The 27,511-nt window shown below is 47.7% G+C and overlaps 1 long non-coding RNA gene across 5 annotated transcripts; it reads right to left on the bottom strand.

The window, feature by feature from the left end:
* Positions 1–4,295: 4,295 nt before the first annotated feature.
* LOC142831373 (uncharacterized) lies at positions 4,296–26,787 on the bottom strand. Of its 5 annotated transcripts, none has more exons than XR_012907047.1 (5): positions 20,111–21,703; positions 14,227–15,505; positions 11,215–13,049; positions 7,632–7,799; positions 4,296–6,885 (listed from the first exon to the last, which is right to left on the bottom strand). It is a non-coding gene; the product is annotated as an uncharacterized LOC142831373 (long non-coding RNA). The 5 variants fall into 5 exon arrangements; XR_012907048.1 differs by having other exon boundaries at positions 4,296–4,792; positions 6,766–6,885; positions 11,215–15,505; positions 20,111–21,702; XR_012907049.1 differs by having other exon boundaries at positions 11,215–11,319; positions 12,728–15,505; positions 20,111–21,697.
* Positions 26,788–27,511: the final 724 nt, after the last annotated feature.

Raw genomic sequence — 27,511 nt, 5'->3', positions numbered from 1 at the left:
ACAGAACATGTCCTCCGACATGTGCCGTAGTCCACGTGTGTTCATACACACAACAACAACTTTAGAATTTAAGGAATAAAAAAGAAGTTTGGAAAGATGTCTCTGTGGTTGAATACTGTCTGTTCTCCCAGAGAACCCAGCTTCAATTCCCAACACCCACCCACCCACATGGCGGCTCGCAACTGTCTGTAACTCTGATTCCAGGGGATCTAATATCCTTACACAGACATACATGCAGGCAAAACATCAATGCACATAAAAATAAATTTTAAAAAAGAATAAAAAATGAATTAAATAAAAATTGAAACTGGTAAGACTTAGAACAGATATAAAGGGCCTGCTATTTAACACGCTCAATAATACTGAATCCTGCACCGTCATATTTCTCTTCCTCCCTGAGACTCTGGCTTCCTATCAAGTAACCGTCGTCGATGTCATGTTCATCCAGTTGCTCCTCATTGTCTTGAAAACCTCAAATCCTGAGGTCCTACCGACCCATTGGATTTTCTGGCACAAAGGTTCTGTTTTACTCCACCCTACTTTCTTAGCTGGATCTCCCTTGTGGGTCTCTTTCACGTGTCCTAGTCTGGAAGACAACACCCATAAGCCAACAGCCACCCAGGGGGCATACACTGCGCTGGCAACTCCCGGCCTCCGGGCTGACAGCAGCTCTTCATTCAACTGTGTGATCCTGTGACACCAGCTATCATTTAGGACCACCCACTGTGGACTGCGCGTCACACAAAGCATAGCAACAACCGACATTAGACACGGGATCTGCACCCAAGACACTCCCAGCCTGCTGAGGAACATACCCTTTCAACAAGCGCAAAAATAGAGCGTGGGGGAGTTAGGTGGGGAAAAAATAACTCGAGCCAAGATAGGACCATTCCTGGGCCGCCTCATCCCCCTCCACACCCTCCCTACGTACGTTCCTGGGCTCTCCTCTCCTCCCCGTGCTCTTCCTGCCTAATTTCATCCATCCCTCTGGCTTTAGACACCATCTGTACACCGGTTTCCAGCTTCCTGAGTCCCTTGCAGATGCATCTGCTAAAGCATAGACTCAGGAGACAACTGCCCAAATGTGGGTGTCTGATTTGAGCACAACTCAGTGACAAGAACACTTGTCTAACATCTAGGAAGTCCGGGGTTCGGGGTTCGATCTCTCACACTGACAAAGGAAAAACTTGGATTATAAACAATGTAACATTTAACCCACCTGTGAGAGAGTCATTGCTTTCTTCTCTAGTGCTTGCCCTCTTTCACACACATCGATTTTCTTCCAGTCTTCACCCTCCAGAAAGTCAGCCTAGAAGCCTGAGCCTTATCCGTAGACACTGGGATCTTCACTCCCTCTCTTTCCTTTGCCCCCCAACCCCAAACAATCCATTAGCACAGCAGTAGGCACTAGAGTCAAATCCTAGGTGTCTGTTTGTTTTCTCCCACCGGAACACCTCCTTAAATGGGAGAACCCTGTTTTTCTTTCAGTTTTTTGTTTGCTTTATTTTTACAGTTGAATCCTCGGACTGCGAGACTGGACTTGTCAGTCGCTAGTCCCCAGATAAATATTTGTTAAGTGGGTGAGAATGTCATTGGGAAGGTGGCACAATGGAGGTGACAGTTGAGCTGGGTCCTGAAATAGAAATGGGTGTTTCCCTGCTGCAGAAGAGGGCAGAGGACACGGGGAAGAAGACACAGCACAGACAGAGTGGGCCTCTAAGAACCGGAACATCGGGGAGGCCGAGGCCTCGCGTTCCATCGCGTTGATACCATGTCCTAACTCTGACTCTACATCTCATTCATCTGGAAGATGTACCTTAGTCTGTCTCCTACCACTGCACAGAAAGCGTGACACTGGGCAGTGTATAAAGAAGTGAGTTTTATTTGTCTCTGTTGGTGGGGTGCCCAAAGTCTAGAAGCCGCACCTGCAGAGGTCCTTCTTGCCGGCTGGGACTCTACAGAGGGAGTGTGGCCCCTCTGTAGGTAAGAGAGCCAAATTGGCTTCCATAAGAGACCTCTCTCGAGATAACCCATTAGCCCAGTAATCCATTAATCCAAAGGTGGATTAATCCACTCACAGGGGCAGAGCCTTTAGGCCCTAATCACCTCTTCAAGATCTCACCTCTTAATACCTCAGAGTATTAAGTGGATATTAAATTTCAACATGAGTTTAGGTGGAGACATCCAGACTCATCCCTGATCTGAACAAAATAGAGCTGACACTGGAACCTTCTTCAGCGAGACCTTGACAGTGATAGGAATGTGTAATGAGTGATAGAGTGTGTTACTAACCTTGATATACAGTATCCATAATCCACATGGTCTGAAGGTGGGCCGCAGGATGTAATGGATCAGATTAGAGGTAAAAATTGCTTAAACCAGGAATTTTCAAATTCTAGATTTCAAATCTAGCAGTAATAACCAGCTAATCGTGTTGATTTCTGTCAATTATTCCATCAAGCAAAATGTTAGGCAAACTTGCAAACCAGCCTCTGCCCTTACACGGGCAAAGCAGCAGTTGGCCAATAACGTAGGGGAAGCATGAGAGCTAGAGTATCGGCTAGCTATGGCTGCATCACAAATGTCCTAAGGCTGCAGAAAAGGGGGGGGACATGCATTATCTCATAAAACTTCTGTGGGTCAGAAACCCAGCTTAGCGTCATCATCTGGCTTAGGATCAGGACTGCATATGGCAGTCATCTGAAGGCTTGCTTAGCCAAAGCTGGAAGGTTCGCCTCCAATACGGTTCACATGGTTGGAAAGGTCAGGTTAGCCTATGGCAGGAGGCCCTTCCCACAGGACTGCTTAGGCGTCCTCAGAATTGACAGCCAGTTTCTCCCAGTGGACCACCCAAAGAGGACAGAAAGGAAGCCACAGTGTCTTTGTTACCTAGGATCTGAGGTCATTTTTTATAGATATTTTTACAATGCCAGTTGGTTGCCAGATCAGCCCTCTGCATTGTGGGATAACACTGTGTGCACAATTCTCCTCCAATGACTCTGACCCATCCAGAAAACCAGGAACTAAAGCCAATCGGGCACCATCTTGGAACTGGCTACCATTATCGGCCAAAGTTGAGCCAAAATAATCATGGATGAAGCCAGAAAGTACAAGACTGTAGAAGAAGAAGACTGAGAAAGAGGTAAGGTGCACGTACCTCTGGCAGCATCGCTGACAGCCGTCACTCATCAAGGGTTTCCTTTGTAATAGGTGTCCTGGTTAGTTATGTCAACTTCGTATAACCTAAAGCCATTTGGGAAGAAGGACTTTCAGTTAAGAAAAAGCCAACTCTGTAGACGAGTTTGGAGTACATTTTCCTAATTGCTAGTTGATGTGGGAGGGTCCAGCCCATAGTGGGTGGAGCCATCCCTGGACTGGTGGTCCTGTATTCTGTAAGAAAGCAGGCTGAACAAACTGACTTACAGGAGCAAGTCAGTAAGCAACACTCCTCCTTGGCCACGATCAGCTCCTGCCTGCAGAGTCCTGCCCTGGCTTCCCTCAAAGGCTATGATGTAAAAGGCTAATTTGTAATACATCTTTTCTTCCCCGAGCTGCTTTTGGCCATGGCGTTTTATCACAGCAACAGAAACCCTAACAGAGACAGTAGGCAGCAGCCAAAACTTTCTCATGTGCCATCTCTGGGATGGGCACACTGAAGTCCAGAGACAAATCAAGCCTTACTGAGTGATAGTCACACTCCTTCAGATGAGAGCAGCTGTTCTGGGTGGGACGACTGTGTCAGAAGCCACGCCCAGTCAAGCATTGCTCTGTGACTGTTTTCACTTTTGTCTGAGTCACTGTGGCAGAAGCTGTGTGGTCTGTGAAGCCTAAAGCATCACCATCCACTCCTTCCCAGAACACAGGGAAATGTCCATCTGTGCTCCACATCATTGAGACCTTATGCAATAAAATCTCTTCTGGCCAGGCGGTGGTGACACACATCTTTAATCCCAGGCAGTGGATCTCTGTGAGTTCAAGGCCAGCCTGGTCTAAGAGATAGTTCTAGAACACGCGCCAAAGCTGCAGAGAAACCCTGTCTCGAAAAACAAAAAACAACTCTTCGGGGTTGGAGAGATGGCTTGATAGTTAAGAGTACTTGTTGCTCTTGCAGAGGACACAGGTTCAGTTCCCAGCACCCACCTATATGTTGGCTCACAACCATCTGTAACTCCAGATCCAGGGGATCAGATGGCCTCTTCTGGCCTCGGTGGGGACCTAGCACACACATGGTACGCATACATACATGCAGGAAAAACACACACATAAAATAAATAAATGTAAATAGATTTTCTCTTTTAAAAAATAGTACTTTCTTCATCTTATAAATGAAGAAAATGAGGACCAGACAGGTTCTGATTTACCAAGAATCACATGACTTGCATGTAACAGGACAGAACAATGTCTGGACAGCCTGACTGTGCTCCAACAGTTTTGGATTCTGGAACATTTCAAAACTCAGCTTTTTTAAACCATCCTTTAATATTCTTAATGCGTGATGCCAAGGAAAGAAATCAGGGAAAGTGAGGAAAGGCTCTCAGTTATCCCCCAGAGGGACCACCCCAAAACCCCAAAACCCAGTGACTTCCACAGTTTGGGGCTGGATGACTGCATGGGTCCTTCTGGTGGTTTCCAGAGCTCATTGTTCAGCTGCATTCCACGAGGGCGCGGGTTCTCAACCACAGGTGAAACCTGCTCAGCAACCAGGTATGCTTGGGATGCCTAAAGACAAGGTTGATGGGTACTGCTGCTTTCCACTGGAGAGAGGCCATGGGTGATACAAAACTTACAGCCCCTGCAACAAAGAATCACCTGGTCACAAACATCAGTATCTCAGTTGACAAACCTGAACTCACTGGTCAACTGGTTCTGGAATGTTCCAGCTGTTGTCACTCAGGCATCCGATAATCAGTGCTGGAAGGGGCTGGGACTGTGGTCCCCTCCACCTGCTCTGTACTCCAGGAAGTTAAACTGACTGCAGCAAGGCCTCAGGCAAAAAGACAAGGGGTTGAATTCCAGGACCTTCAGAGAGCAGAGCAACTCATCACGTTCTATTGACAGAAACAAGTCACAAGATCACACACCTGTATTCCCAACCCTTGAGAGCCAGAGGCAGAAGATCTTCAAGTTCAAGGCCATCCTGGGCTATGTAATAAGTTCTAGGCCAACCTGGAGTATATAGCAAGGCCCTCGTTGAAATTAAAAGCGTTCACCATGACTCGGGCCCTACCCAGGCAACTGACAAAGAAACGTGGCAGAGGGCAGGCATCATTCTGTGTGTGTGAACATCCCTCCATATGTGCATTTGGGAACCACTGGCCTAATGTGGGCAACTCAATCAGACAAGCCCAGGTCATTGGCTTAAGTGCTGGTGGAGGCCAACACATCCCTCCCTCCTACTCCCTTCCTCTGCCTGGATCCCTGGCCATTCACCTGAGGTCAGAACTGTCTCAGCAACAGAGTTCAACAGGAATGGTTCTCATGTGCCATAGAAATGGGCCAAGGCTCAGCAAGTAAACAGGAGTTCAGCCATAGCTACTGCCCAGTGGGTCTGCACATGAGGAGGGTGGGCATCAGCACAAACCAAGTAGGGCAGCCAGGCCTCCTAGGGAACTGGACTGGAGAAATCAGACAATAGTTTTGGCTTGAGTTTTGGTGTAGAAATATTACATGGAAAAAATAACATTAAGTAAAACAAATGGTTTGAGGAGACTATGAGTGTATGCGTATGTTCACGTGTGTGTGTTTGTGTGTGTGTATGTGTGCGCGTGTGCATGAGAAGACAAGAGGACAGCTTCCGTTGTCATTCCTTGGTTCCATTTACATTGCTTTAAAAAAAAAACCAGAGTTTCCTTAACCTGTATGAGTGTTTTGCCTGCACGTATGCCTGTGTGCCTCATGCATGCTTGGTGCCCGTAGAGGTCAAAAGAGGTTGTCAGAACCCCTAAAACTGGAGTTGTGAATGTTTGTGAGTTGCTGTGTGGATCCCAGGAATCAAAGCTGGGTCCTCTGGAAGAACTGAGCCATCTCCCCAGTCCCTACCTCGCTTTATGAGAAAGGGTTTTTCACTGTCTGGAGCTTGCTAAGTAGGCTAGGCTGGCCAGTCAGTGAGGCCCAGGGATCCCAGACTCCCCAGCCGCTGGATTACAAACACATGCCATCATGCCCAGCTTCGCCCCCTTCTCCCCCAACACACACACAGGGGATTGAACTCAGATCCTCAGCCTCCTAAGGCAAGCACTTTACCAACTGAGCTGTCCTTGCAGCCGTGTGTGTGCACATGGACATCTAAGAAGGATTCGTTCCGAACGTCCTTCCTCTTTATAAACCCAGGAACGTTCAGGTCCCTTCTATAAAACAGTGGGGTATTTATATAGCACCCAGGCACATCCTCCCATACGATCTAACCCTTCTGTAGAGGGTCTGCAGTGTTTAGTATGGGTCAAGTGCTCTGTAAATACCTGTCGTACTGTGTTGTTTAGATAATCATGATTTAAAAGAAAAAAAACCTATACAAGTTTAGTATAGACAAGAGTTTTTCCAAATATTTCCAGCCTGGTTGACTCTGTAGGTGCTGAGCTCTGACATGCAAGGAGCCAGCTGTACCAGCAGAGCCCGATTGGGTCATTTTTATCGTCATCCCAGCACTTAGATTTATACCTCAGTTCAGAAGTATGATCTGCCTGAACCACTGTGGGCAACTGCCCTGTCTTCTGACGACCTTGCCCTTCTGCCTTTATAGTATGAACGAGGCAGATAAGCACTTACTTCCCCCAGCTGCCTCGGAGTTCCATGCCTCGATGGTTCCTTTGTGTGTTCAGGCTTTATTGGGGATGTTGTCATCGTTGTCTTCATACAACTACTGAAACAGCTTCCACCCTGGGCGTCCTGCACAGTGGAGACACCCTCTCCCAGTTGGTGCTCCATGAGGGAGCATGAAAACCCCAGGCTTCCCCCGAGCATCATGGATGCGCCAGACTGGAGAACAACTGGCTCCCAAGCTCCAAGGCAGAAAGGGTGCCAGCCCCTTGGTGTGTACGTTCTGGGCAAACAAGATGCATTTGACTTCTAATAAACCACACAAACCAACCAATGTGACCCGGCAACTTTAAATCTTCCCCATCTCCAGATGAGGTATGGATTGGCCACAGGGCTGTATCATATGCAGATGATTCCTGAGGGCAGGGGAGGGGGCATTTGAGCAGCAGCCAGTGTCAGGGATGCCCTGGCAGACACACACTGGGCAGAGTTTGAACAGAGTTTGAACAGGTTGGCAGGAGTTCAGAGGAGTCCTGGGCCTCCCCCATACTTGGTATTTCTAAGTTAATGTATTGAGATGCTGCATAAAAATTACTATTTACAATACAGACTCTATTGTCTTAAGACAATAAGTGGATTGTTGAATTCGAGGGGACCGAATGGTGGCTACTTCTTCTAACTTCAGGCTTCTGAAGTTCTGTCTATTAAATGTGGGGGAGTCCCAAGCACTCGTGCCCAGTGCAGGCATCATCCTCACATGTACCCCAGCATCTAAGCACCAATGGTTTCTGCACAAATAGCCCTCCCTGAGCCTCCTGTTGGAAATTTTCCTGCTTGTCTCCTTTGTCTTGGGTGGGACTGGAAGACTGACTGACCTTTTCTTCCTTGTCGCTGGGAGAAAACGGTGATGACATCTCTTTGGCCGGATGAAACTGATGGAAGATTTATGGAGCAGCTGAGAACTGTCAGAGCCGGGCCGGCAGATTCCCTAAGACAATGTCCATGGCCTTTTCATCGGGGAGCCCGTTGCTTTCTGGAATCGCCTAACACAAGAGAAGCCTATCTACCCAGCCATCAGTGAGGTTATCCCAGGACCCCACAGCTGCTGCCACCCAATCTGAAGGCTCTGCTTCTGCTCTTGAGGGATGGCATGTGACCACACAGGAGTCCTAGCTGTCACCCACCATCACCCCCCTGGCCCCAGTCTGGCACCCAGAGCCCTCCAGGAGTGGGAAACTTCATCCTCGACCTCCTCAGTCACAGGGATTTCAGAAATTAGTCACAGGAAGGAGGGAGGCCGAGAACGGAGGCTTCCTGGAGGCTTCCTAGAGGAACCCGTAACAGGATCTGTGGTCTTTCACCCCAGGTCAGAGCAGCTCAGACTGTCCCTGAATAGCAGCGAGTGGTCAAGGAGGAAGTCAGCCTCTCTAGCCTCTGCCAGCAGCAGAGGGTGGACACAAAGGGTGGACCTGAAGCCCAGAGCCCAGCATGTGTCTGAAACAAAGTCTTGACGTGTCTTTCAGCCCTCACTTGGTGAATGCACACTGAGACACTCCATGGCTCTGCTGCATCTCAGAATTGTCACTGGCAGCCTGCCTTTCTGTCACAAATATCTCATGAGGGCAGTAAATGATGTCATTCTAAACGGCTGGGAATGTTGAATGATAGAGGTAGAAGGCACTAGTTTCAATCCCCTATACAGCTAAATAAATAAATACATACATACATGTACACAGATACATACATACATGCATACATACATACATAGGGGCTGGAGAGGTGGCTCATGAGTTAAGAGTGCATACTGCTCTCGCAGAGGACACCAGTTCCCAGCACCCAAGTTGGGTGGCTCACAACTGCCTATAATGACAGTGCCAGGAGACCTGATGCCACCTTCTGGCCTCCACAGGTGCCTGCACATTCATAGCTTACACATGCGCGCGCGCGCGTGCGCACACACACACACACACACACACACACACACACACACACAAATAAACTACAAAGTAAACATTTAAAAATAAAGCTGGGTCGGGGGGCTGGAGAGATAGCTCAGTGGTTAAGAACACTGGCTGCTCTTCCAGAGGTCCTGAGTTCAATTCCCAGCAACCACATGGTGGCTCACAACCATCTGTAATGAGATCTGGTGCCCTCTTCTGGTCTGTAGGCACACATGCAGACAGAACACTGTATACATAATAAATAAATAAATCTTTAGGAGACGGAGCACGAGCAAGGAACTCAGGACCACGAGGGGTGCACCCACACACTGAGACAATGGGGATGTTCTATCGGGAACTCACCAAGGCCAGCTGGCCTGGGTCTGAAAAAGCATGGGATAAATCCGGTCTAGCTGAACATAGAGGACAATGAGGAATACTGAGAACTCAAGAACAATTGCAGTGGGTTTTTGATCCTACTGCACGTACTGGCTTTGGGGGAGCCTAGGCAGTTTGGATGCTCACCTTAGGAGACCTGGATAGAAGTGGGCGGTCCTTGGCCTTCCCACAGGTCAGGGAACCCTGATTGCTCTTCGAGCAGATGAGGGAGGGTGACTTGATCGGGGGAGGGAGAGGGAAATGGGAGGCGGTTGCGGGGAGGAGGCAGAAATCCTTAATAAATAAATAAATTTTAAAAAAATTTAAAAAAAAATAAATAAAGCTGGGTGGTGGAGGCATACGCCTTTAATCCCAGCACTCAAAAGGCAGAAGTAATTGGATCTCTGTGAGTTTGAGGCCAGCCTGGTCTACAAAGCGAGTTCCAGGACAGCTAGACAAAGAAACACCCTGTCTCAAAAATAATAATTAGTAATTATAAAAACTTAATCTTTTCAGAAAGAATCTGAGATTTCAGCAGCCAGTAGGCCAGGGATCTGTTTTAAGCCAAAGAATGATGGTGCCCAGTAGACTACAATAGAAACAAGTCAAATATCCACCAACAGAAAATAGTTAACTAAGCTATGGCTTCTGGATATGGAATATTATTCATCCATTTAAAAAATTAGGGAACTGGAGAGATGGCTCAGTGGTTAAGAGCACTGGCTGTTTTTTTCCAGAGGACCTGGGTTCAATTCCCAGCACCCACATAGCAGCTCACAACTGTCCGTAATTCCAGTTCCAGGGGACCCAACATTCTCACAGATATACATGCAGGCAAAGAACAAAGCACATAAAATAAAAATAAATAAAATTTTAAAGAGATACCTGCTATTTAAAAATATTAATTTAAATTAAAAAAAATACTTTGAGGCTGGAGAGATGGCTCAGTGGTTAAGAGCACTGGCTGCTCTTGCAGGGGACCTGGATTCAGTTCCTAGCACCCACATGATGGCACACAACCATCTGTAACTCCAGTTCCAGGAGATTAGATTCCCTCTTCTGGCCTCAGTGGGCACCAGGTAGACATGCAGGCAAAACACTCAGACACTCAAAATAACCATTAGAAAACAGACTTCTGACGATCTCTAGAAGTATAAAGACTCTCCTGCCTGGGATGCTGTGGCATTGTTTGTGGCAAGCATCGAAGAGGAGCAAGTGTCCAGGCTGTTTTGGGTTAGCCAGTCAGAAAAGGTGACAAAACTACATGTTAGCGACTGGACTCGTGTGGTGACAGGCGGCAGCACGTCCGTGGACATACAGGACGTCGGTGTCTTAAGCTTTGCCATGGTTTTAGGTAAAATCTTTTGAAAAGAAATGTTTTTGTATTCACGTTTTTGCAACAGAAAACTTATTTAATGTTACATGACATAGCCAAAATATTATATACATCGAGTGAAGGTTACTCCATGGTAGAACTTGGATTTAGCATGTGTGGAGTGCAAGGTTCAGTCACCAACCACCCAGACCTAGCTCCAGAAATGAAATATTATGCAAGTCAAAACAGAAAAAAGTACTAGCGGGCTCTTCCACCTTCCTTTTTCTTCACACTGAACCCTCAGATTTCACCCAGCCCTGCAGGTTTACAGTCGCCTTGTTACTGGACTCTGTATAAGGGGAGAGCGGGAGCAGGGAATGGGGAGTTCTCAGAGCTTGGCATGTTTACAATAAGAATATAGGGGCTGGAGAGATGACTCAGCACTTAAGAGCACTGACTGCTCTTCTAGAGGACCTGGGTTCAATTCCTAGCACCCACATGGCAGCTCACAACTGTCTGCAATTCCAGTTCTAGAGGATCCTATACCCTCACGCAAACATACATCCAGGCAAGACATCAATGCATATAAAATAAATAAATAAATTTTAAAAAGAATATATTCATAGTTGGGCATAATGGCACATGCATTAATGAGGGTAGAGGCAGGTGAATCTCTGTGAGTGAATTTGAGAGCAGCCTGGTCTACTTAGTGAGTTCTAGGCCAGTAAGGCCTATATAGTGAAAAAGAGAGAAAGAAAGAGAGAGTATAGGGGGAAAGTGGATATATTCATGACTTGTATAGCTTTCAAATAATAGAAGTCTCACCTGGGAAGTGGTGGTGCACTCCTTTAATCCCAGCAGAGACAAATGGACCAGCCTGGTCTACAGATCAAGTGTCAGGACAGCCTGGGCTACACAGAGAAACCTTGTCTGGAAAAAATAAAAAAGAAAGGAAGGGAGGGAGGGAGGGAGAGAGAGAGAGAAAGAGGGGAAAGGAGAGGAGAGGGAGAGAGAATAATATAAGTCTTAAATGTCCAAGTTAAGAAGCATGAATATGAATTAAGAAACTAAGTCTTTGGGGCTGGAGACATGACTGAGCGGTTAAGAGCACTGGCTATTCTTCTAAAGCAACCCAGGTTCAATCCCAAGCACCCACATAGCCGCTCACAACTGTCTGTAACTCCAGTTCCAGGGGATCTGACACCCTTACACAGACATACATGTAGGCAAAGCACCAATGCACTTAAAAATAAATCTTGGGGGAAAAAAAGAAATAATTTTAAAAAAAAAATAAAAAAAGTCTGTTATTCTCTTCACCCAGAGTTCTTGCTTTTTATTTCGTTTTATTCATAAATGTCTGTGTATGTTCACATGAATGTATGTATGTCTGTGTATGTATATAGGTATGTATGTGTGGAGGCCGGATGACTACCTCTGTTGTTGTCCTTAGGAATGAATGCTGTCACCTCTATTGAGAGGGCATTTCTTCTTGGCCTTGAGATCATCGATTCGGCTAGGCTGGCTATCCAAGCAGCACCAGGGCTCCTCCTGTTTAGTCCTTCCCTGCTCTGCCCACCACAGCCAGGCATTTTTGTGTGGGTTCTGGGCACAGGTCCTCTTGCCCAGCAAGCATCCTCCGGACTGAGTCATCCCTCCAACCCCCAAGCGGTTACTTTTGTCTTGGTTGATTTTGTTTGCAGGCACTAAGTGCCCAGCCCTGACTGCCACCAGTCCCTAGACAGCAGCGGAGACAGCAAGCTTCTGGAGGGCAGCCTGGCTTGCCTTCCTAGAAACAAGAGGGTCTAGATGGCTCTGGGAGGAATCGCAGGAAAACAGAAGGCAAGTGCTCCCGTATACACAGGCTGCAGCTCTATACACAGGCTGCAGCTCTATCTGAGTCTGGTACCGGGAAGATTTTATAAACCGCAGGTTCCTGCACCTCACTTACTTTCTGGAAGGAGACTGAGAATTCTGGGTAGTTCTTAAACACAACTGGAATGCAAAAGGCCATGGTTTTGTTTCAGCACTGAGGACTGGAGTCAGATTCCCTGCTCAGTCCTGCTGGAACTGAAGATTTGAAACCCAAACTCCCCAAAGCCCCTTTGCACCTAGAAGACAGCAGCATCCTCTCCTCTCCGGTGAAAACTTACAGAGGGTTGGGGGTGACACTCTAATACAGGGCAGAGACGCTATGCTATGCCCCAACTAACTATGCTTCAACAGCCTTCTGCTGAGATCTTGGCCGCTCCATCCCCAAGGTCAGCGCCTCCTCAGGCCTCAGCCAGCTTTAGGCCCCAGATCAGAGAAAGCCCAGGCTGGTGGAGCAAGCCCCGCTGACCTCTGCTTACAGTGGTTCAGAGCTGAGCCTCCTTCCGATTAAGTGAGATCTGTTTGGTCTTGCTCGGTCTTTTTCTTTCTTCTCTTTAATAAGCCAAGGGTGCAATTTGCAGCTTAAGGAGTAGCAAGGCTGGGTGCCCTGCGGCTCAGTGGGAGAGCACTCTTCTAGTCAATGCAAAGCAAGACCTCCATCCCCAGCTCCGCCAAGAGAAAGGAAACAGGACAGTTTTTCTTCATGGGGCAGGCGGGTTGTCAGCAGCAGAAGGCTTTTGCTTGAGTGTGTGTATTTCATATACTCTGATCCCTTTGACGTTCTAGGAGGACTAAAAGAGAGAGTTAAAAGGAAACATTCATTATTACCCTAACCTGTGAGGCCACCCAGGGCATCGCGGGTAATTTTCCCAGCCATCGACAAGGGCCATTCATACTTTTCTCACTTTCAGTAGTATTAATTGACAAATCATAACCACATATATGTATAGGGTACAACGGTACCGTGAGATGCTCTGATATGCGTGTACATCGAGGAACGGTTTAATTAAGTTAATTAACAAAGACTAGTCCCTAACTCTGATCTCTTATATTGGGACATTTGAGATTGACTCTTATTCTGAAAATTTTAATACATCACTCCTTAATTAAAACATATTTGAGCTGTGTAAAACATTATGCATTACCATATAATCCATAATCCATTCGGGGTTATTATTGCTATACACTGAGCCATATTCACACTGCTACACAGAGATCTCAAAATGCGTCTTTCCCTTCTTCCTTCCAAACACAACCAGGTCCAACCCAGGCAGGCCCGCCTCTCTGTCTGAAACTGGAGGTTAGAGAAACAGCTGAGTTTAGCGGAGAGAAGAGAGACGTGGGCGGAGGTACACAGAGCTCATGGGGCAGGTTCCCCATGGGCTCCTCGGGGCTCTTCAGTTAACTGTAGATCTAAAGTGCCCATCAAGAAAGGCTGGCGGCTAGCTTCCACAGCCCGTCAGCAGGAGACCAACTTCCTCTAAGAATCCCTTCTCGCCAGTCTAGGTGGGGGCGCCAGTCTAGGTGGGGGCGGAGAGGAAGGCTTTCAGGCTGTGTTTGGAAACTTCCTTCACCGGGGCTGCGGGAGTTCAGCTCCCTAGAAGTTCCCTCTCCTGTCCCCCTCTTCTCCTCTAGTCTCCACTGTCTCCTCTCGATCAACTTTCTCTCTCCCTTTCTTTTTATTCTTCCATTTCACCATCTCCTTTTCTCCCTCTCTCCCTGGCTCCCCATCTCCCCTGGTGCTCTGGGACCAGCAACCCTCAGCGGGGTCTGAGCATCTGCCTAGCGCTAAGGCGGCCCTTTCCTAGTGGAGTGACAGCCAAGCCAAGAGAAGACCCCGCGGCCTGGGAGTCTGTGACTCTTTAACGATCTATCCAGGTAGTGGAAAATCTGCTGGTGCCGCTCTGCCAGCAGGCTTTTCCAGGACTGGTATCCTCTGGGAGCTGAGGGAAGGTGGCTGGCACTCACCAGGGAAATAGGAGGAGATGCCATGAGGACCCAGACCCAGAATGCTGAAGCAGAAAAAGCGAGAGGCAGCTCAGTCACTAGAACACTGCCAAGTTACATCTTCCTCTTGTGTAGTCCGAGCCCTAGGTACAATAGCACTGTCTCCCTTGTCTCTTCTCTGAGGCCCTGGGAAAGACAGGAGCAGTGTAGGAAGATGCATGGATCAAAGCCTAAATCAGAAACACACCACACACACACACACACACACACACACACACACACACACACACGCACACTTCCACAGCCTGGCTATCCAAGAGACTGGGGCAGGGGGAAAGGGGATTGGCACCGCTGGTTCAGGCCCCAAGGTTCCTTCGCTGTGCTACTTGTGCGAACAGGTCCTGCGGTTGAGTCACTGTTGTGCTCCTGGCCTCAGTCAGCAGCATTTACTGAGCACAGGAAACCTACCCAGAACTGTGTCAACTGAGCAGGGGTATCCACCCTCTGGTGCCAAGGACTCAACAGTCTTGTAGAGACAAAATGGCTGGCTCCTGATCCCTCATCTGCTCCTCCAGCTCTAGGCTCTATTGGGCCCAAAGCTCTCACAGGCACCACCCCGGAATTCTAAAGAAGAGTGTCCGGAGGTGGCTCCGTGGTTTAGAGCGCCTACATCCGGGCAGCCCACAACCACCTGTAACTCCAGCTGCAGGGAATCCAACGCCCTCTTCTGTGTGCTTCTGTGCCCCCTAACACGTGTGCACACATAATTCACAATGAAATTAATCATAAAAACAAAAGATGGGCACGCGGTGCAAAGGGGCCTCTGACGACTTTCCCGTGGTGCCCTGCTGTTCGGAGCTTTGGAGATGGGAAAGAGAAGTACACGCTGAGGTCAATGAAGACATTCCAAGTAGCAAGGCAGGTCACCTGGGGTCTGCTATCCTGCAGCGAGCTTCCATGCCCGGAGGGGGGTGTGTGTAATAATACCCAGGGACAACGCTGCTCCCATAGATGCTCCTGTGTTAATACTCATAGTCCTTTGAGGAAGTGTGGCTATCGTCTCATTTTACAGGTGAGAACATCAGTGTTTGGGAAGGGCGAACAGCCATGGTCCCCACAATACATTTCTGCCATTTCCAGAGGTCTTTCCCATGAATGTCTTCCTAGGCCTTTTTCCTTCTCCAAGCCTGATTCCAGGAGCCTTCCTCCCTCTTCTCTGGTAGCTTTGCCTTCTAGAAGTTGCTTCTGACCTTGGAGAATCCACTGACACTTCCCTCTTCTGTCTTCTAGCAGGTGATGCCTAGGATAGAAATACCAAGATTAGGTTAGTCTCTGATGATACCTATCATGGGCACCAGAAGCTCAAGGCAAGTGAGGCAGCCTGTGGCCTGTGGCCTGTGGAGTCCCCACTGGATGCAGAGCCCTGGCACACTCTCCATTCCCCCATGGCTCATGATGAGTACTACTAGGGACCAAAGCCCTACCATATGCCCATGTCCCTTTTCTAAATTATAAAGTACTCTAAAACCCAAATAAAATATTTAATAAGACAAACAGGACAATGGTAAAGTAATAATAATGATGATAGCATAAAATAAAATGATAAAAGGCCGCTAGCTAAGAGAAAAACAGACTTCAAACCTCAGTAAGAAAGAAGTGATGAGCCTAACAGAAGATGCAAATAAAAATATCAGTGGGTTATAGACACTTAAAAATGATCAAAATAGCCAGGTGGTGGTGGTGCATATCTTTAATCCCAGAGGCAAAAGGATCTCTGAGTTTAAGGCCAGCCTGGGTTTACAGAGTAAGTTTTAGGACAGCCAGGGATACACAATGAAATCCTACCTCTGATTAATTAATTAATTATCAAAATAAACCAGGTAGGGTGGTGTATGTCATTAATCCCAGCATCGGGAGGCAGAGGCAGGTGGATCTCTGTGAGTTCAAGGCCAGTGTGGTCTACAGAGTGAGTTCTAGGACAGCCAGGGATATACAGAGAAACCCTGTCTCAAAAAAAAAAAGGTAACAATCAAAATAATTTTGAAAAATCATATGCTGTTTTTACCTGTATTTTTTAAAAAAAAAATAGTGTTTAAGAACTACCAAACTATAGAAGGATTGTATGAAACTATGGCCATATTTCACTCATATTCCAAGAGAAAGAGGTTAAGTTTTTCTGTTTTTGTTTTTTTCTGACCTGCAGCCATCATGGTTTTTAAATGCATGAGAACACTAAGACAAATCAGCTTGAGGTTCAGAGGGTAAAGGTACTAGCTGCCAAGCCTGACCACCTGAGTTTGATTCCTGGGCCCCACAAGGGAAGAGAACCAATTCCTGAAATTTATCTTCTGATCTCAGTATGTGCGCTGCCATGGCATGTACAAAAAAATAAATAAATTTTAATTTAAAATATTAAGAACGCATGGAATTTAGCACCAGGGCAGGGCTAGGTGGGCTGTTGCTGGAGAGGCCTTGGATCCTGGCCTTGCTACCAATCACAAGAAGGAAAACAGCAGCCTGGGGATTTCAAATCTGCTTTAACAGCTCGGTAGCATCTGACCCATCGTTGTATACCAGAAAAAAAGAGCACATGTAATAAATTTAGCAGATGGTTCTATGGCATCTCCCACCCCGTTTGATGGGTTATTAAGACAGACCTAGGATGTTTCGGCAACTGTGAGGAAAGCAAACAGAACTAGCCTGGGTTCTGTCTTCAGGACTTCCCTTGGTTGCAGGACTTATTGTCCGGATCCTAAGAAGCCAGCTCAGTCATAGATACCCAGGCACAGGGGCTAATAGTGCCACAACGTCAAGGCCAGAAGAAGCATGGTCACTGGACCAGAAAGGTTTTTTGGTTGGTTGGTTGGTTTTGTTTTTTGTTTTTTTAAGGGGAGGTTGGGGTGTCTGATGCTATTAAGAGAGTTAAAACAAAAACATAAACAAAATAGGATCCAGGCTGGGTAGGGTGGTACATACCTATAAGTTTGAGGCAAGCCTGGTCTACATGCCAGTTCCAAGCCAGTCAGAGAATAGTAAGTGCTGTCTCAAAAACAAACAAACAAAAACAAAACAACAGCAAAAGGGACAGGGAAGAGCAGTGAGGGAAGCTGGTGCTGGGTGAGGAGCACTGTGCTGGGATAGAGCACTGGGTCCCACTGGGTCCCAGTAGGTGGTTATGCATAGCAGCAGAGACTACAGAAAGCTGGAAGAATGGTATTCCAGGAAATAGGTATATTAAATTTGAAGTAAGCAATTGACAAGCTATGTATGGAGGAATTGCATAATACATGCACCTATTACAATTACTGTATCAGATAAAAAATTAAAATGAGCAATTTTAAGAATTAACTAAGAACACACTAATGAGAATAAAAGACAAAAAGTTTAGACAGGCATTTTGACAAATATATTCAGCAAGCCTTGAAAAAAAAGTCCTCGATTCTGATTCTCTCTAGTCATTCGAGATAACCTCACCACCCCCCCCCCCCCAAATAAACGGCTTAAACTTTAAAACTCATAGCCTTGGCAGGCTGTTGGGAAGCTGCAAGTCTCACGTGCTGTCAGAATAAATAGATTTCCGTTCAGCTGTGTGGAAAACTGTTGAGAATCAACTCAAGCTGAGTTTGTGAATAGGCTGGGCTCCGGCAATGCTACTCAGGGATGTTTACACAGTAGAAACTGTGCGAAAGGCAGGTGCCAGAGTCCTCAGAAAAAGAACCACTATGTTGTGACAGTCAAAACACGGGAAATTTGACATACAAGAGACCCTGGCAGAACATGCATGGGCATAGCGCATAAAGCATCCCTCATCTGAACTGCTTCCCACCGGAATGACACGGGGTTCGGTTGCTTCAGATTTCGGATATTTGCCTACGTATGTGTTAATAGACACCTCAGGGACAGAACTCCAGTGTCGACACAGAATCCATTCACGCCACACACACACAGTCTGAAAGTCACTTTATGCTGTATATCATTGTCCTTTCGGTGTGACTAGCTCACATGAGCTCAGGTGTTCGGGTGCAGGGGTGTCAGGCTGCCGGCAGTTGGGGTTTTAGGCAGGGATGCTCAGCCTGGAATATACCGAACATATTAATACAATGAGAGCAAAAAGGACTTTGCTATCAGGTGGATATCTGAGTTCGAGACCAGCCTGGTATACAAAGCAAATTCCAGAACAGTCAGGGCTACACAGAGAAACCCTGTATCAAAAAACAAACAAACAAATCACAAGTTCATCACCTGTGTTCAAAGTGGGAAAATTCACAAGTCAGTTCATTTTTTATTTTAGGCACTTCTGTGTTGGAATTGAAAAGGGTTCCTGAGAATGAGGAGGGCGCAAAGCCACGCTTTTGCTTTTGCATTCAGGGAGCAGAGCGGCAGAGCTGCCACGCAGCGGGATGCCCTTAGAGCAAGTGTTTCTTCAAACCTAGCCCTACCTAACTCAGCCTGACTAAATGGGGGACATGGCCAACTCCAGGTCTGTCCAGAAGGGCAGGACCAGTCTGTCAGAATAATCCTAGAGGTCAGAGATGAAAGCCATGTGTCCCAAACCAACTTGAGGTGCTCAAGTCACAGTCTGGGGAGCAGGGGATCAACACAGCACAGAAGAGAAGGCTCAGGCTCGGGGCCCATCCAATGAAAACAAGCGCCCCTGGCTCCTTCACCAATCTTTCTGCCATTGCTAAGAATCCAGTTCAGCTAGGGCTGGGCTAATATGGGCTGACATAAATAAGAAGACTCATAAATGGCTCTGCGTTAGCAGGAGGGAGAAGGGTTGCCTTTGCCCCTACTTTGTTTCCTTACAGAAACTGCTATCTTAGGCAAATAAACCCTGATAAATGACAAGCCCAGTTTTCCCAAGGCCTAGATTATCCTCAGGCCGTGTTCTAGTGGGTGGTCCTCTCTCAGCAGTTGGAGTAATCCAGAATGATCCTGGGCCATTGCAAGGGAGCAAGCCTGTCTTGAAGCCAAAAAATGATTTCCCTGGCAGTAGCTCCCTAGCCCTGTGTGTGGCTATGAAATAAAGGAAGTTGGATATATACCTGAGATGCATAGGACTGGTGGATACCAGGACTGATGGGGACAGAGGGCCTCTGAGAGGTTTTATGTTTCTAATTTTATTTTTCTTTATTTAAAAAAGGAGATATAGCTGGATGAATATAGAAATTAAATTTTTAAAAAAAGGATGGAAGGGCATATAACCCAAGGAAGATTTGGGCCTACCATCTGATCAGGATGTCTAGAACTCTAGGACACAGGACAAAGAGTTCAGAGGCCTGGGCTGAAGATTTCACTAGAACTCACTACCTTATGAAAAAACTGACCAAGCTGTGGTCACTGGTCAAGGTGGTCACTGATCACCACGGCTGGGCTTCCTAAATCAAAAGCACCCCAACTCCGGTTCTTGGCAGGTTGGAAATGGAGCAGTGGGAGCAAAGGAGAATGGTGGGATTTTGAGGTTCCCCTGGCCCCCTGAGCTGTCCTCTCCCCAAACAAAGTTACCCGGAGTTAGAGAAAGCTCAGGCCAGACTGGCACTCTCTGAAGTCAGAGGCCCCTTCGAAGGATAAGCCTGATTTTCCTTCACTGAGGCAAAGCAGCCAGTGCGCAGTTCCGCCTGTTTTGTGACTAGCTCTTAGCCCAGTTCGTGGTTAGCAAACGGACCAGACACCCCCTTCTAAGTGACATTGCGCCGCAGTACCCCCCTCCACGTTTGTCCCAGAACTTCACCCGGCCCGCAGCATCTCCTCCCCACCCTCTAGGACCTCGAAGGACAACAGAGCCAAGGGGGCAACGCGTGACCCCGAGCGGAAGGGCCCTAGTCTGGGTCCTAATGCGGGTGGCGTCTCTCTTGACAGACAGCGTTTGGGGACAACAGCGGGAAAGAGAGATAAGATGACATACCAGAGCAGATTTGGTGTGCCCGCTGATACTCCTGGCCCGACAGGAAACTCGGAGCTATTTAAAAGACCCTATCGATTACTTTATCTTCCCTGGAGGAAAGCTTCTTGCCGAGAGACAAAAGATGTCCCCCCACCTAAAGATACAAGGCCACACAGCAGAGAGTTTGCGCAGGCGAGCGCGCTAGTAGGGGCTCTGGGAGCGCCAAGATGCGATAACACCCTTCGGAAAATGACTCTGGGTGCCCGGCATAGCCAGTCTGGAGATGGCAGGAGCGATGGGCGGCGGGGCCACCTCACAGTCCCTGTGAGCTCTGCCGGCAAAGTTCCCGCGCGCGTTGTGCACACTAACTGGCTTGCTTCTGAGTTCCATCCGTACTCCTCCCAAGTTTAAATGCTCCTTTTAAGGGCTTGAATGTCTGCAGCCGTCAACTGCATCCTGAAAGCGTGGCGTGTGACATGGCATTCGTTTAGCGTCTCCATCCCGCTTTTCTCCAATTCGCGTGCTGGCAGATGGCTGCAGCGCGCTCTCTGCCGGTGCCCAGCAACTGCTGAAGCCCGGAGTTCCACGGTCCCGAAGTCCTCGGCCCCCGGGGAGGCCCTGGGTAGACACTGAGTGAACCCAACCGACCGCTGTCAGGGCTTTTCCCTTGCGACACTTTGCCACCTACCCACTCACAATCCGCTCGGCCCACGTAGCAGAAAGCGGCGTTTCCTGCGGGACACCAACGTATTTTAAGCACTTTAAGGGTCGTAAGACACGGTCTGAAAGGAAAGGACGGTGCAGAAGAGAAAGGGCGGCGATCCTAGGACGCATCGAACTGCGGTGACCGGCCACTTACAGCCTGATTCCCGCCCACCGGAGACCCTAGCAGTCCCCGAAGGAGGCAGCGACTCCGGGGTTGCTGTCTGGATTTCAGCTGTAGCAATCAGGCGTTAACTCTCCTACTCCGACCCCAGCCGGCGGCGACCCTCTGGAAGCCCGACTCGCCCGCGGTTCTGGAAGTGAAAACCCACGCCTTTCCTGCAGCTACGCTTCCATCGATCTGAACGCTCAAGTCCAAGGAGTCTGCGGAGACGTCTCCTGGAGCTCCACGCCGCCGCACTAGCGTGGGACGGCTCTAAAAAGCACCGTTTTCCCCTCCCCGCATCTTGAATCATCGTCCCACTCCAATGTCACCTGGTTTTTCAAATTATCACCTTCTGAGACCGGTTTCTGAGGGACCACCAGAGCCTCCACCTCTGCTGTTTATGCTGTAACAGTTTGCAGCGGACAGGGCAGGTGGAAAACATTGTTACAGGCTCTCTCCGAGCTCGGAGCTGAGGAGAAAGAGAACCGAGATAAGGAAAACCCCTGCAGGGTCGGGAAGCGGCTCCCGTCCGGTCCATCCGATCCATCAAGTCAGTCACATCAAGTGGGTGACCAAAGAGAAATTTCGCTTTGGAAATACCCCAGCCAAAAGCGCGTGGAAAAGTGCGCAGGCAAAAAATATAAAGGAGTTCACAGAATTTCGAAACAGCACGCACATTCTACAATTTGACACATTTCCCATAAGCACACAAATAAATGAAATCTGCGGAGAACGTGCTGCTTCGAGTCTGTGACTGACCTTGGACCGACTAACCGGAAAGGGTTCATTACAATTGTCAACGTTTTCTCTATTACTCGGGCTTTTTTCAACGTGCTCAGATTCACGGGACAGTATACTTACTAGCTTGTTGGTTGTATTCCGAACTTACTATATCTTATTTAAATAGATCGTGGTCAACACTTAAATGCGAATACGGGGGGGGGGGGGGGGGGGGGCTGAGGCCAGTCCCCAACACTGGACAGAAACAAGTCTTTAAAAAATAAAAAGCCTTGAGTAAGGCGACTGGGAGCCGAGAGGCTTGTCATACTAACTCCCCCTCCCCACAGCTGTTTGTTTTTTATGATACGGTACCTATTTTAAAAATAAAGGTAGTCACTGGCCCAACTGTTTTATCCATTGCTAAGGAAACTAACCCAGCAGGACAGGCTTCCTCTGCAGGTATAGGAAGCAACCCAGACCGCTCATGCTCACAGATTTTTTTTTTTGGAAAGAGATACTGTTAGTATTCGACTTTGTTTTCTTGAGCTCGCTCGCTCTCTCTCTCTCTCTCTCTCTCTCTCTCTCTCTCTCTCTCCCCCCCCCCCCCCAGGATTTTTCTGGTGGTTCTGTGGGGTGAGTCTATCTCTTCTAGGAACCTAGGGAGGTAGAAGTCTGGCGAGTGCCAGGTCCGGCTCTTGCAAGCCACAGCTCGATCCCCGCTCTAGGCGAAGGCAAAGAGGGAGCAGGTTTCTGAGGACTGGAAACCTCTCCACGTGAGAAAGTGGAATCTGAAAGTAGTATCCCTACTTCAAGAGGTCCAAAGTCAAGTGACCTCTGAAGAACCATGACAGGTAGGAGAATCTAAGACCAGTGGCCACAAAAGTCCCCACTGTAAACAAGGAGACCATGTGTGATACATTTCTACTTACTGCTTCCTGTACTCCAAGATAGGGAAGAGTCAGCTCAGTCTTGTTAGGAAGACTCGAGCACTAGCTGTGGCTCAACAGGAGCTTCCCACCCACCCACTCACCCGGGGAAGGGTGGACCAATAGGCCTAAGCTAGAGGCTTCCCAGGCCTCTTCCAGCTGGGGCAGTACCTGGGTGTGGGGGAAGGGCAAGTGACCACACCTTTTTGACCAGCCTCCTTTCCATTTCGTTGTGGAAGCTCACTATGGCGCCCTCAGGTGCACTGACAGATGTGGGGGTGTTGTTGTACGCCTTCAGGTGGGCTCTTGGGGCTGAAGCCCACTTCAGGGGAAATCTAGAGGGCAGCTTTGCTAGAGGGTGACCGGGCTCAGATTCTGCTGGACAAAGACCACACACAAACACACACACACACACAATCTTTGGAACCCTTCCCGATCCACCACGAAGAGTTCACTGGACAGCCACTTGGGCTCTCTGCACAAACTACACTCACCTTTGATCTTAAAAATTCCAGAAGGAGAGGAAAAGCGCATAAATTTACATCTTGAACAGATGCTTCCTAGGATTCTGGTCCAGGTATTTCCACAGCTCTAAAAGTACCAACAAAACCCTGCTCTCCAGGATGTCACACACTCTAGGATGGTGTGACGTTTTCTTCTAGATCCTCCCTCAGTTTTCTTCCTTCGAAGCTTCCTTTAACATTTTGTTAATCATTAATTTAAAAAAATCCACAACGTACATCACAAGTGTAGTGGTTCACACTCGTTATCCCGGTGTTTAGGAGGCTGAGGCTGGAGGATTACTGTGAGTTTGAAGCCAGGCTTGGCTACAGAACACCAAATAGCTATGACAATGGGTAGCAATGCTGGAGGACACATGTAATCTCAGGACTTGGCAGGCAGGAGATTCGGATCTCAAGGCCGGCCTCCTAAAACCCTGTCTCAGACCTAATTAATTAATTAATTAAAAGTGCTGGTGGCTGGTCTTGGTTGGTAAAAGGTGGTCGCTAACATGCCTGAGGATCTGAGAGATCCTCAGGAGAGAGAGAACTCCAGCAAGTTGTCCTCCGACACACCACATACACATACATTTAAACGTTAAATAAAAAAAAAAAATCCAAGTGTCGTTCAGTGGTAGAGGGCTTACCTGCAACCATAGAGCATTGGAAAGGAAAGGGCCTGCCCATAGCTTGTTCGGCTATATGAAGTATCATAAAATGTACCCATGCTGACAAATATTTTTCTTTCTCTCCTATGTCTGCAGTTCTATAGGTATAACGGGATTTTTAACCAGTCCCCAAGATAAATATCCTGGGTTGTTTCTTAAATAAATAAATAAATAAAGTGCAAAGAATTTCATTTGCATACATGTGTGTCTCTGCAAATAGATGCTGGAAGTGAAAATGTTTCCTCAAATGATTTGTTCTTTTTACATGTTGACGGAACCAGACTGCTCCAGAGAGGGTTTTCAGTACTGTTTCCCATGCAGAAAAGTCACTCAGCAGAGACAATCAACCCTGAGCATCAAGCCCAGGCCTCAGGAACGCTGGGCAAGCCCTCAACCATTCGACTATGTCCACAGTATAATTAAGGGTGCACAGTTTTTTTAATTTTGCTCAACTTTATTATTTGTTGGGAAGCCAGGGCTGCCAAATTTCTTACATTCGTTAGTCCAATATATAAAGTGTATTTATTACCTCTCTGATTTAGTTAACATTTCTTAACTTTTTTCTTTTTATTTACTTCCTTCCCTTTTCTTCCAGCAAGATTCTTGGCCAATTTTCCAGTTGTTCTGTTAAGCAATTTTCCTATTGATCACCAGATCTCTTTCTGTGTATAATATTAAAATTCATACTTTTCTCGTGTATTTCTAGCATTTTCTCTCTGGGTTATTTTTTTCTTTGGTTCTATTTATGATATTTTTGGCAATGGTTTTAATGTACTCTTGTATGGTTTCTCAATGTTTTAGCCTAGCCTCCTTATTCGCCCTCAGAAATAAGCAAACATTCCAAATTATTATCCTTATCATGAATAACACATAGAAATCATCATGTGTACATTGTGTCAAGTTGGAGTGCAGGCGTGCCATTGTGCACTTGTGGAGGTCGGATGACACCATGGTCTCTGAGAATCCCAGGCAGGGCAGGCTTGCTCATCCAGCCCTTTTACCCACCTGGTCAGTGTGGGTGAAGGGGTGGAGAAAATCAGGCCAAATGCCCCCAAGGGAGTTGACTCTGGAGCCTTTGGAGGCAGGTGTGAATCCTGACTTCTCTTAGACAGACACGCAGTCCTTTACCAGGTAGACTGTGCCCCTCTTCTGCGGCTTTTGATTCTTCCTATTACTGGGATAACTTTGCACAGATTGGCCTGAAAACGGCACCCATAAGGCTGCTCTCGGTCTGGGTCTGGCTCTGCTGGCCTACAGCCTTGTACCTTGGGGCAGTGGAAGCCAAAAACCAGGCTAGCAGTCAGGATCTGACGATGTGGAATTAGTAATCCCAAGGCCCTACCCGATGACCTAGAAAGCAAGGTTGTTAGTAGACACTGTGAGTTCAGCATGAAATGAAAATCTGATAACTTTTTTTAAAACCAAGAATTGGGCTACAGCAAGATCAGAATATTGCTGGAAACTCAGTCCACACTGGGGGAGGACAGGATTGAAATTAGAGAGAAAAGAGGAAGATTTTCGCAGTCTGAGAAGGTAGGAGTGGGCTGGAGAATAGCAAAAGGCGAAAACACCTGAATGGCAACCAACCAAGGAACTAGTAAACAAAAATGGCAGATCTACGCAGCTGAATTCTATTTAGCTGCTAAAAGGAACAAAGCACTGATAAATGTCATAGCGATGGAACCTGGGACACACGGCTTGCCAAATGAGATATACCAGACAGAAAAGGTCACATATTATATGATTTTGTTTGTATGAACCACTCAAGAGAGGCAAATGCATAGAGGGGGGAAGCAGATTAGCGGTAACTGGGGCTGAGAAGGGGAGAGGGAGAGGTGGGTGACTGAAAGTTGGGGGGGTTCTTTAGGAAGTGATGAAAATTCTCAAATCTACTGTGGTGTCTGGTGAATGAATTATATATAAATAAGGCCTTACCAAAAAGCAGGGAGAGAAAAGGAAGTAGTTACATCTCAAATTCATGCTCTCTCTCTCTCTCTCTCTCTCTCTCTCTCTCTCTCTCTCTCTCTCTCTCTCTCTCTCTGTCTTCTCCCTCTCTCCCTCTTCCCCTCTCCTCTGTATTCGCCTTCTGTATAACAGTGTGAGGAGACTCCCAGGTCCTCTTCCCTGGAAGGGGGAGGAGGTGGGGGTGGAGTGTGGGACGACTTGCTTCCTTCCCATTGACAAACAGGAAAACAAGCCCAGCTCTAGAGTCAGTAAGCCCAATGGTCATTGTCGCTTCCAGCCTGGGTAGCCTTAAGCAAGTCACTCCCTCCTGTGGCCTCAGCCTTTTAGCCAGGTGGTGGGGTCTGAGGACTCGCAAAGCACCTCTAGCGAAGGTAGCGAGGAGGGCTGGGTACCTGCAGCCGGGACGTCCCTCGATGCAGAGCCGGGCGGCCCTGCGCGACCCGCGGGAAGGCAGGCCGAGCCAGGCCGGGAGGCGGCCACACTGCTCATCCATCAGCCGGACGAAGAGCAGAGTCGCGCTCTCGGCCCTCTGTTTGCTTTCTCGCCAATTATTGCCGCGCCGCGGCCCCTTTGTTGATACAGTAGTCCGAAAAAGTGCTAATGTTCATTTATCAGGGGGCCCGCCGGGGACTCCCTAGAGTTGCGATTCTTCCCAAAATATAAACACGGGGCGAGCGTCCCAGACAGAAACCCCCATCTGTTTCCCCAGCGCGGGCCAAGAGAGCGAAGCGTTGTTGAAGATAAAGCTACGGATAACGCCGCCTGTCTCCAATGGACGTCTCCCTGGCGCATTAATGACATTCCGGGTGATAGTTGCAGCTTATCTTTCAATTAATCATATATACCTTTCGCGGCCGGCGCTGCTGATTGCAGGAAGGGGGGGGGGCGTGCTGCTCGGGGCCGCGATGATCGCTTTTCAATCAATAATTTATTTACGCAGAATGCGCTGGAGCTACCCCGGAATTTAACTAATCCTAAAGCACCAAGTCTTTAAAAGGCAAAGAAATAGCCCCGCAGATTTTTCGCTGTCTTCTTCAGGCTCTTTCGTCTCTGTCCCTTTCAGCTGTGTGTTTGGCCAAGTGCTTGCTTACCACCAGGTTGAGCCAGTCGCCCTTAGCGAGAAAGACACGCCCTTCCCAACCATTGTCACTTCTGTTTAAGTAATAATAATAATGATAATATATTATATACATACACACATATATACATTCCTTCGATACTGGCTTGAAGACAGCCAGGACTGAAGCCAAGTTGGAAAGTGCTCTCTGGACAGTTCTCTGCGGAAACCCCCACCGGTCACCCCAATTCTATTTTATCTATTTATCTCACTTTGTCCTGCTTCCTCTCCGGAGAGAAAGGCCAGGGTCCTTTCACCAAGGTTGTAGGGGGTGGGAAAGTCACTGATTTTGTTCAAATTAGAAGGGTTTTCTTCCTTTTTCTTGACACCTGACCCACAGATCTGTCAGCTCTGGGAGCCCTTATATCCGAAAATAAGTGAAGGATCCTCACCATGTTGATTTGCAAAGGAAATGCCCCTCTTCTTCAGAACTATCTTTAAAAAAAAAAAACAAAACTTAAAATAGGGATCCCGGATGCAGCCCCGATGTGTACCCCTCCCCATTAAATGGTAATATTTCAGGCGACGGCTCACACTAATCTTTCAAACTGTCATCGCGATTCCGCAGGGCCAGCCGATTCACTTAACAGGGCTCCCAGGACCCTCGCCCCAAGCTGTTTTCAGCAAGACATTTAATTGAATCGGATGTGGCTCGTTT

Source organism: Microtus pennsylvanicus, chromosome 11 (assembly GCF_037038515.1).
Source record: "Microtus pennsylvanicus isolate mMicPen1 chromosome 11, mMicPen1.hap1, whole genome shotgun sequence".
Classification (NCBI taxonomy): Eukaryota; Metazoa; Chordata; class Mammalia; order Rodentia; family Cricetidae; genus Microtus; species Microtus pennsylvanicus.
This window is presented reverse-complemented; position numbering and strand designations above follow the sequence as displayed.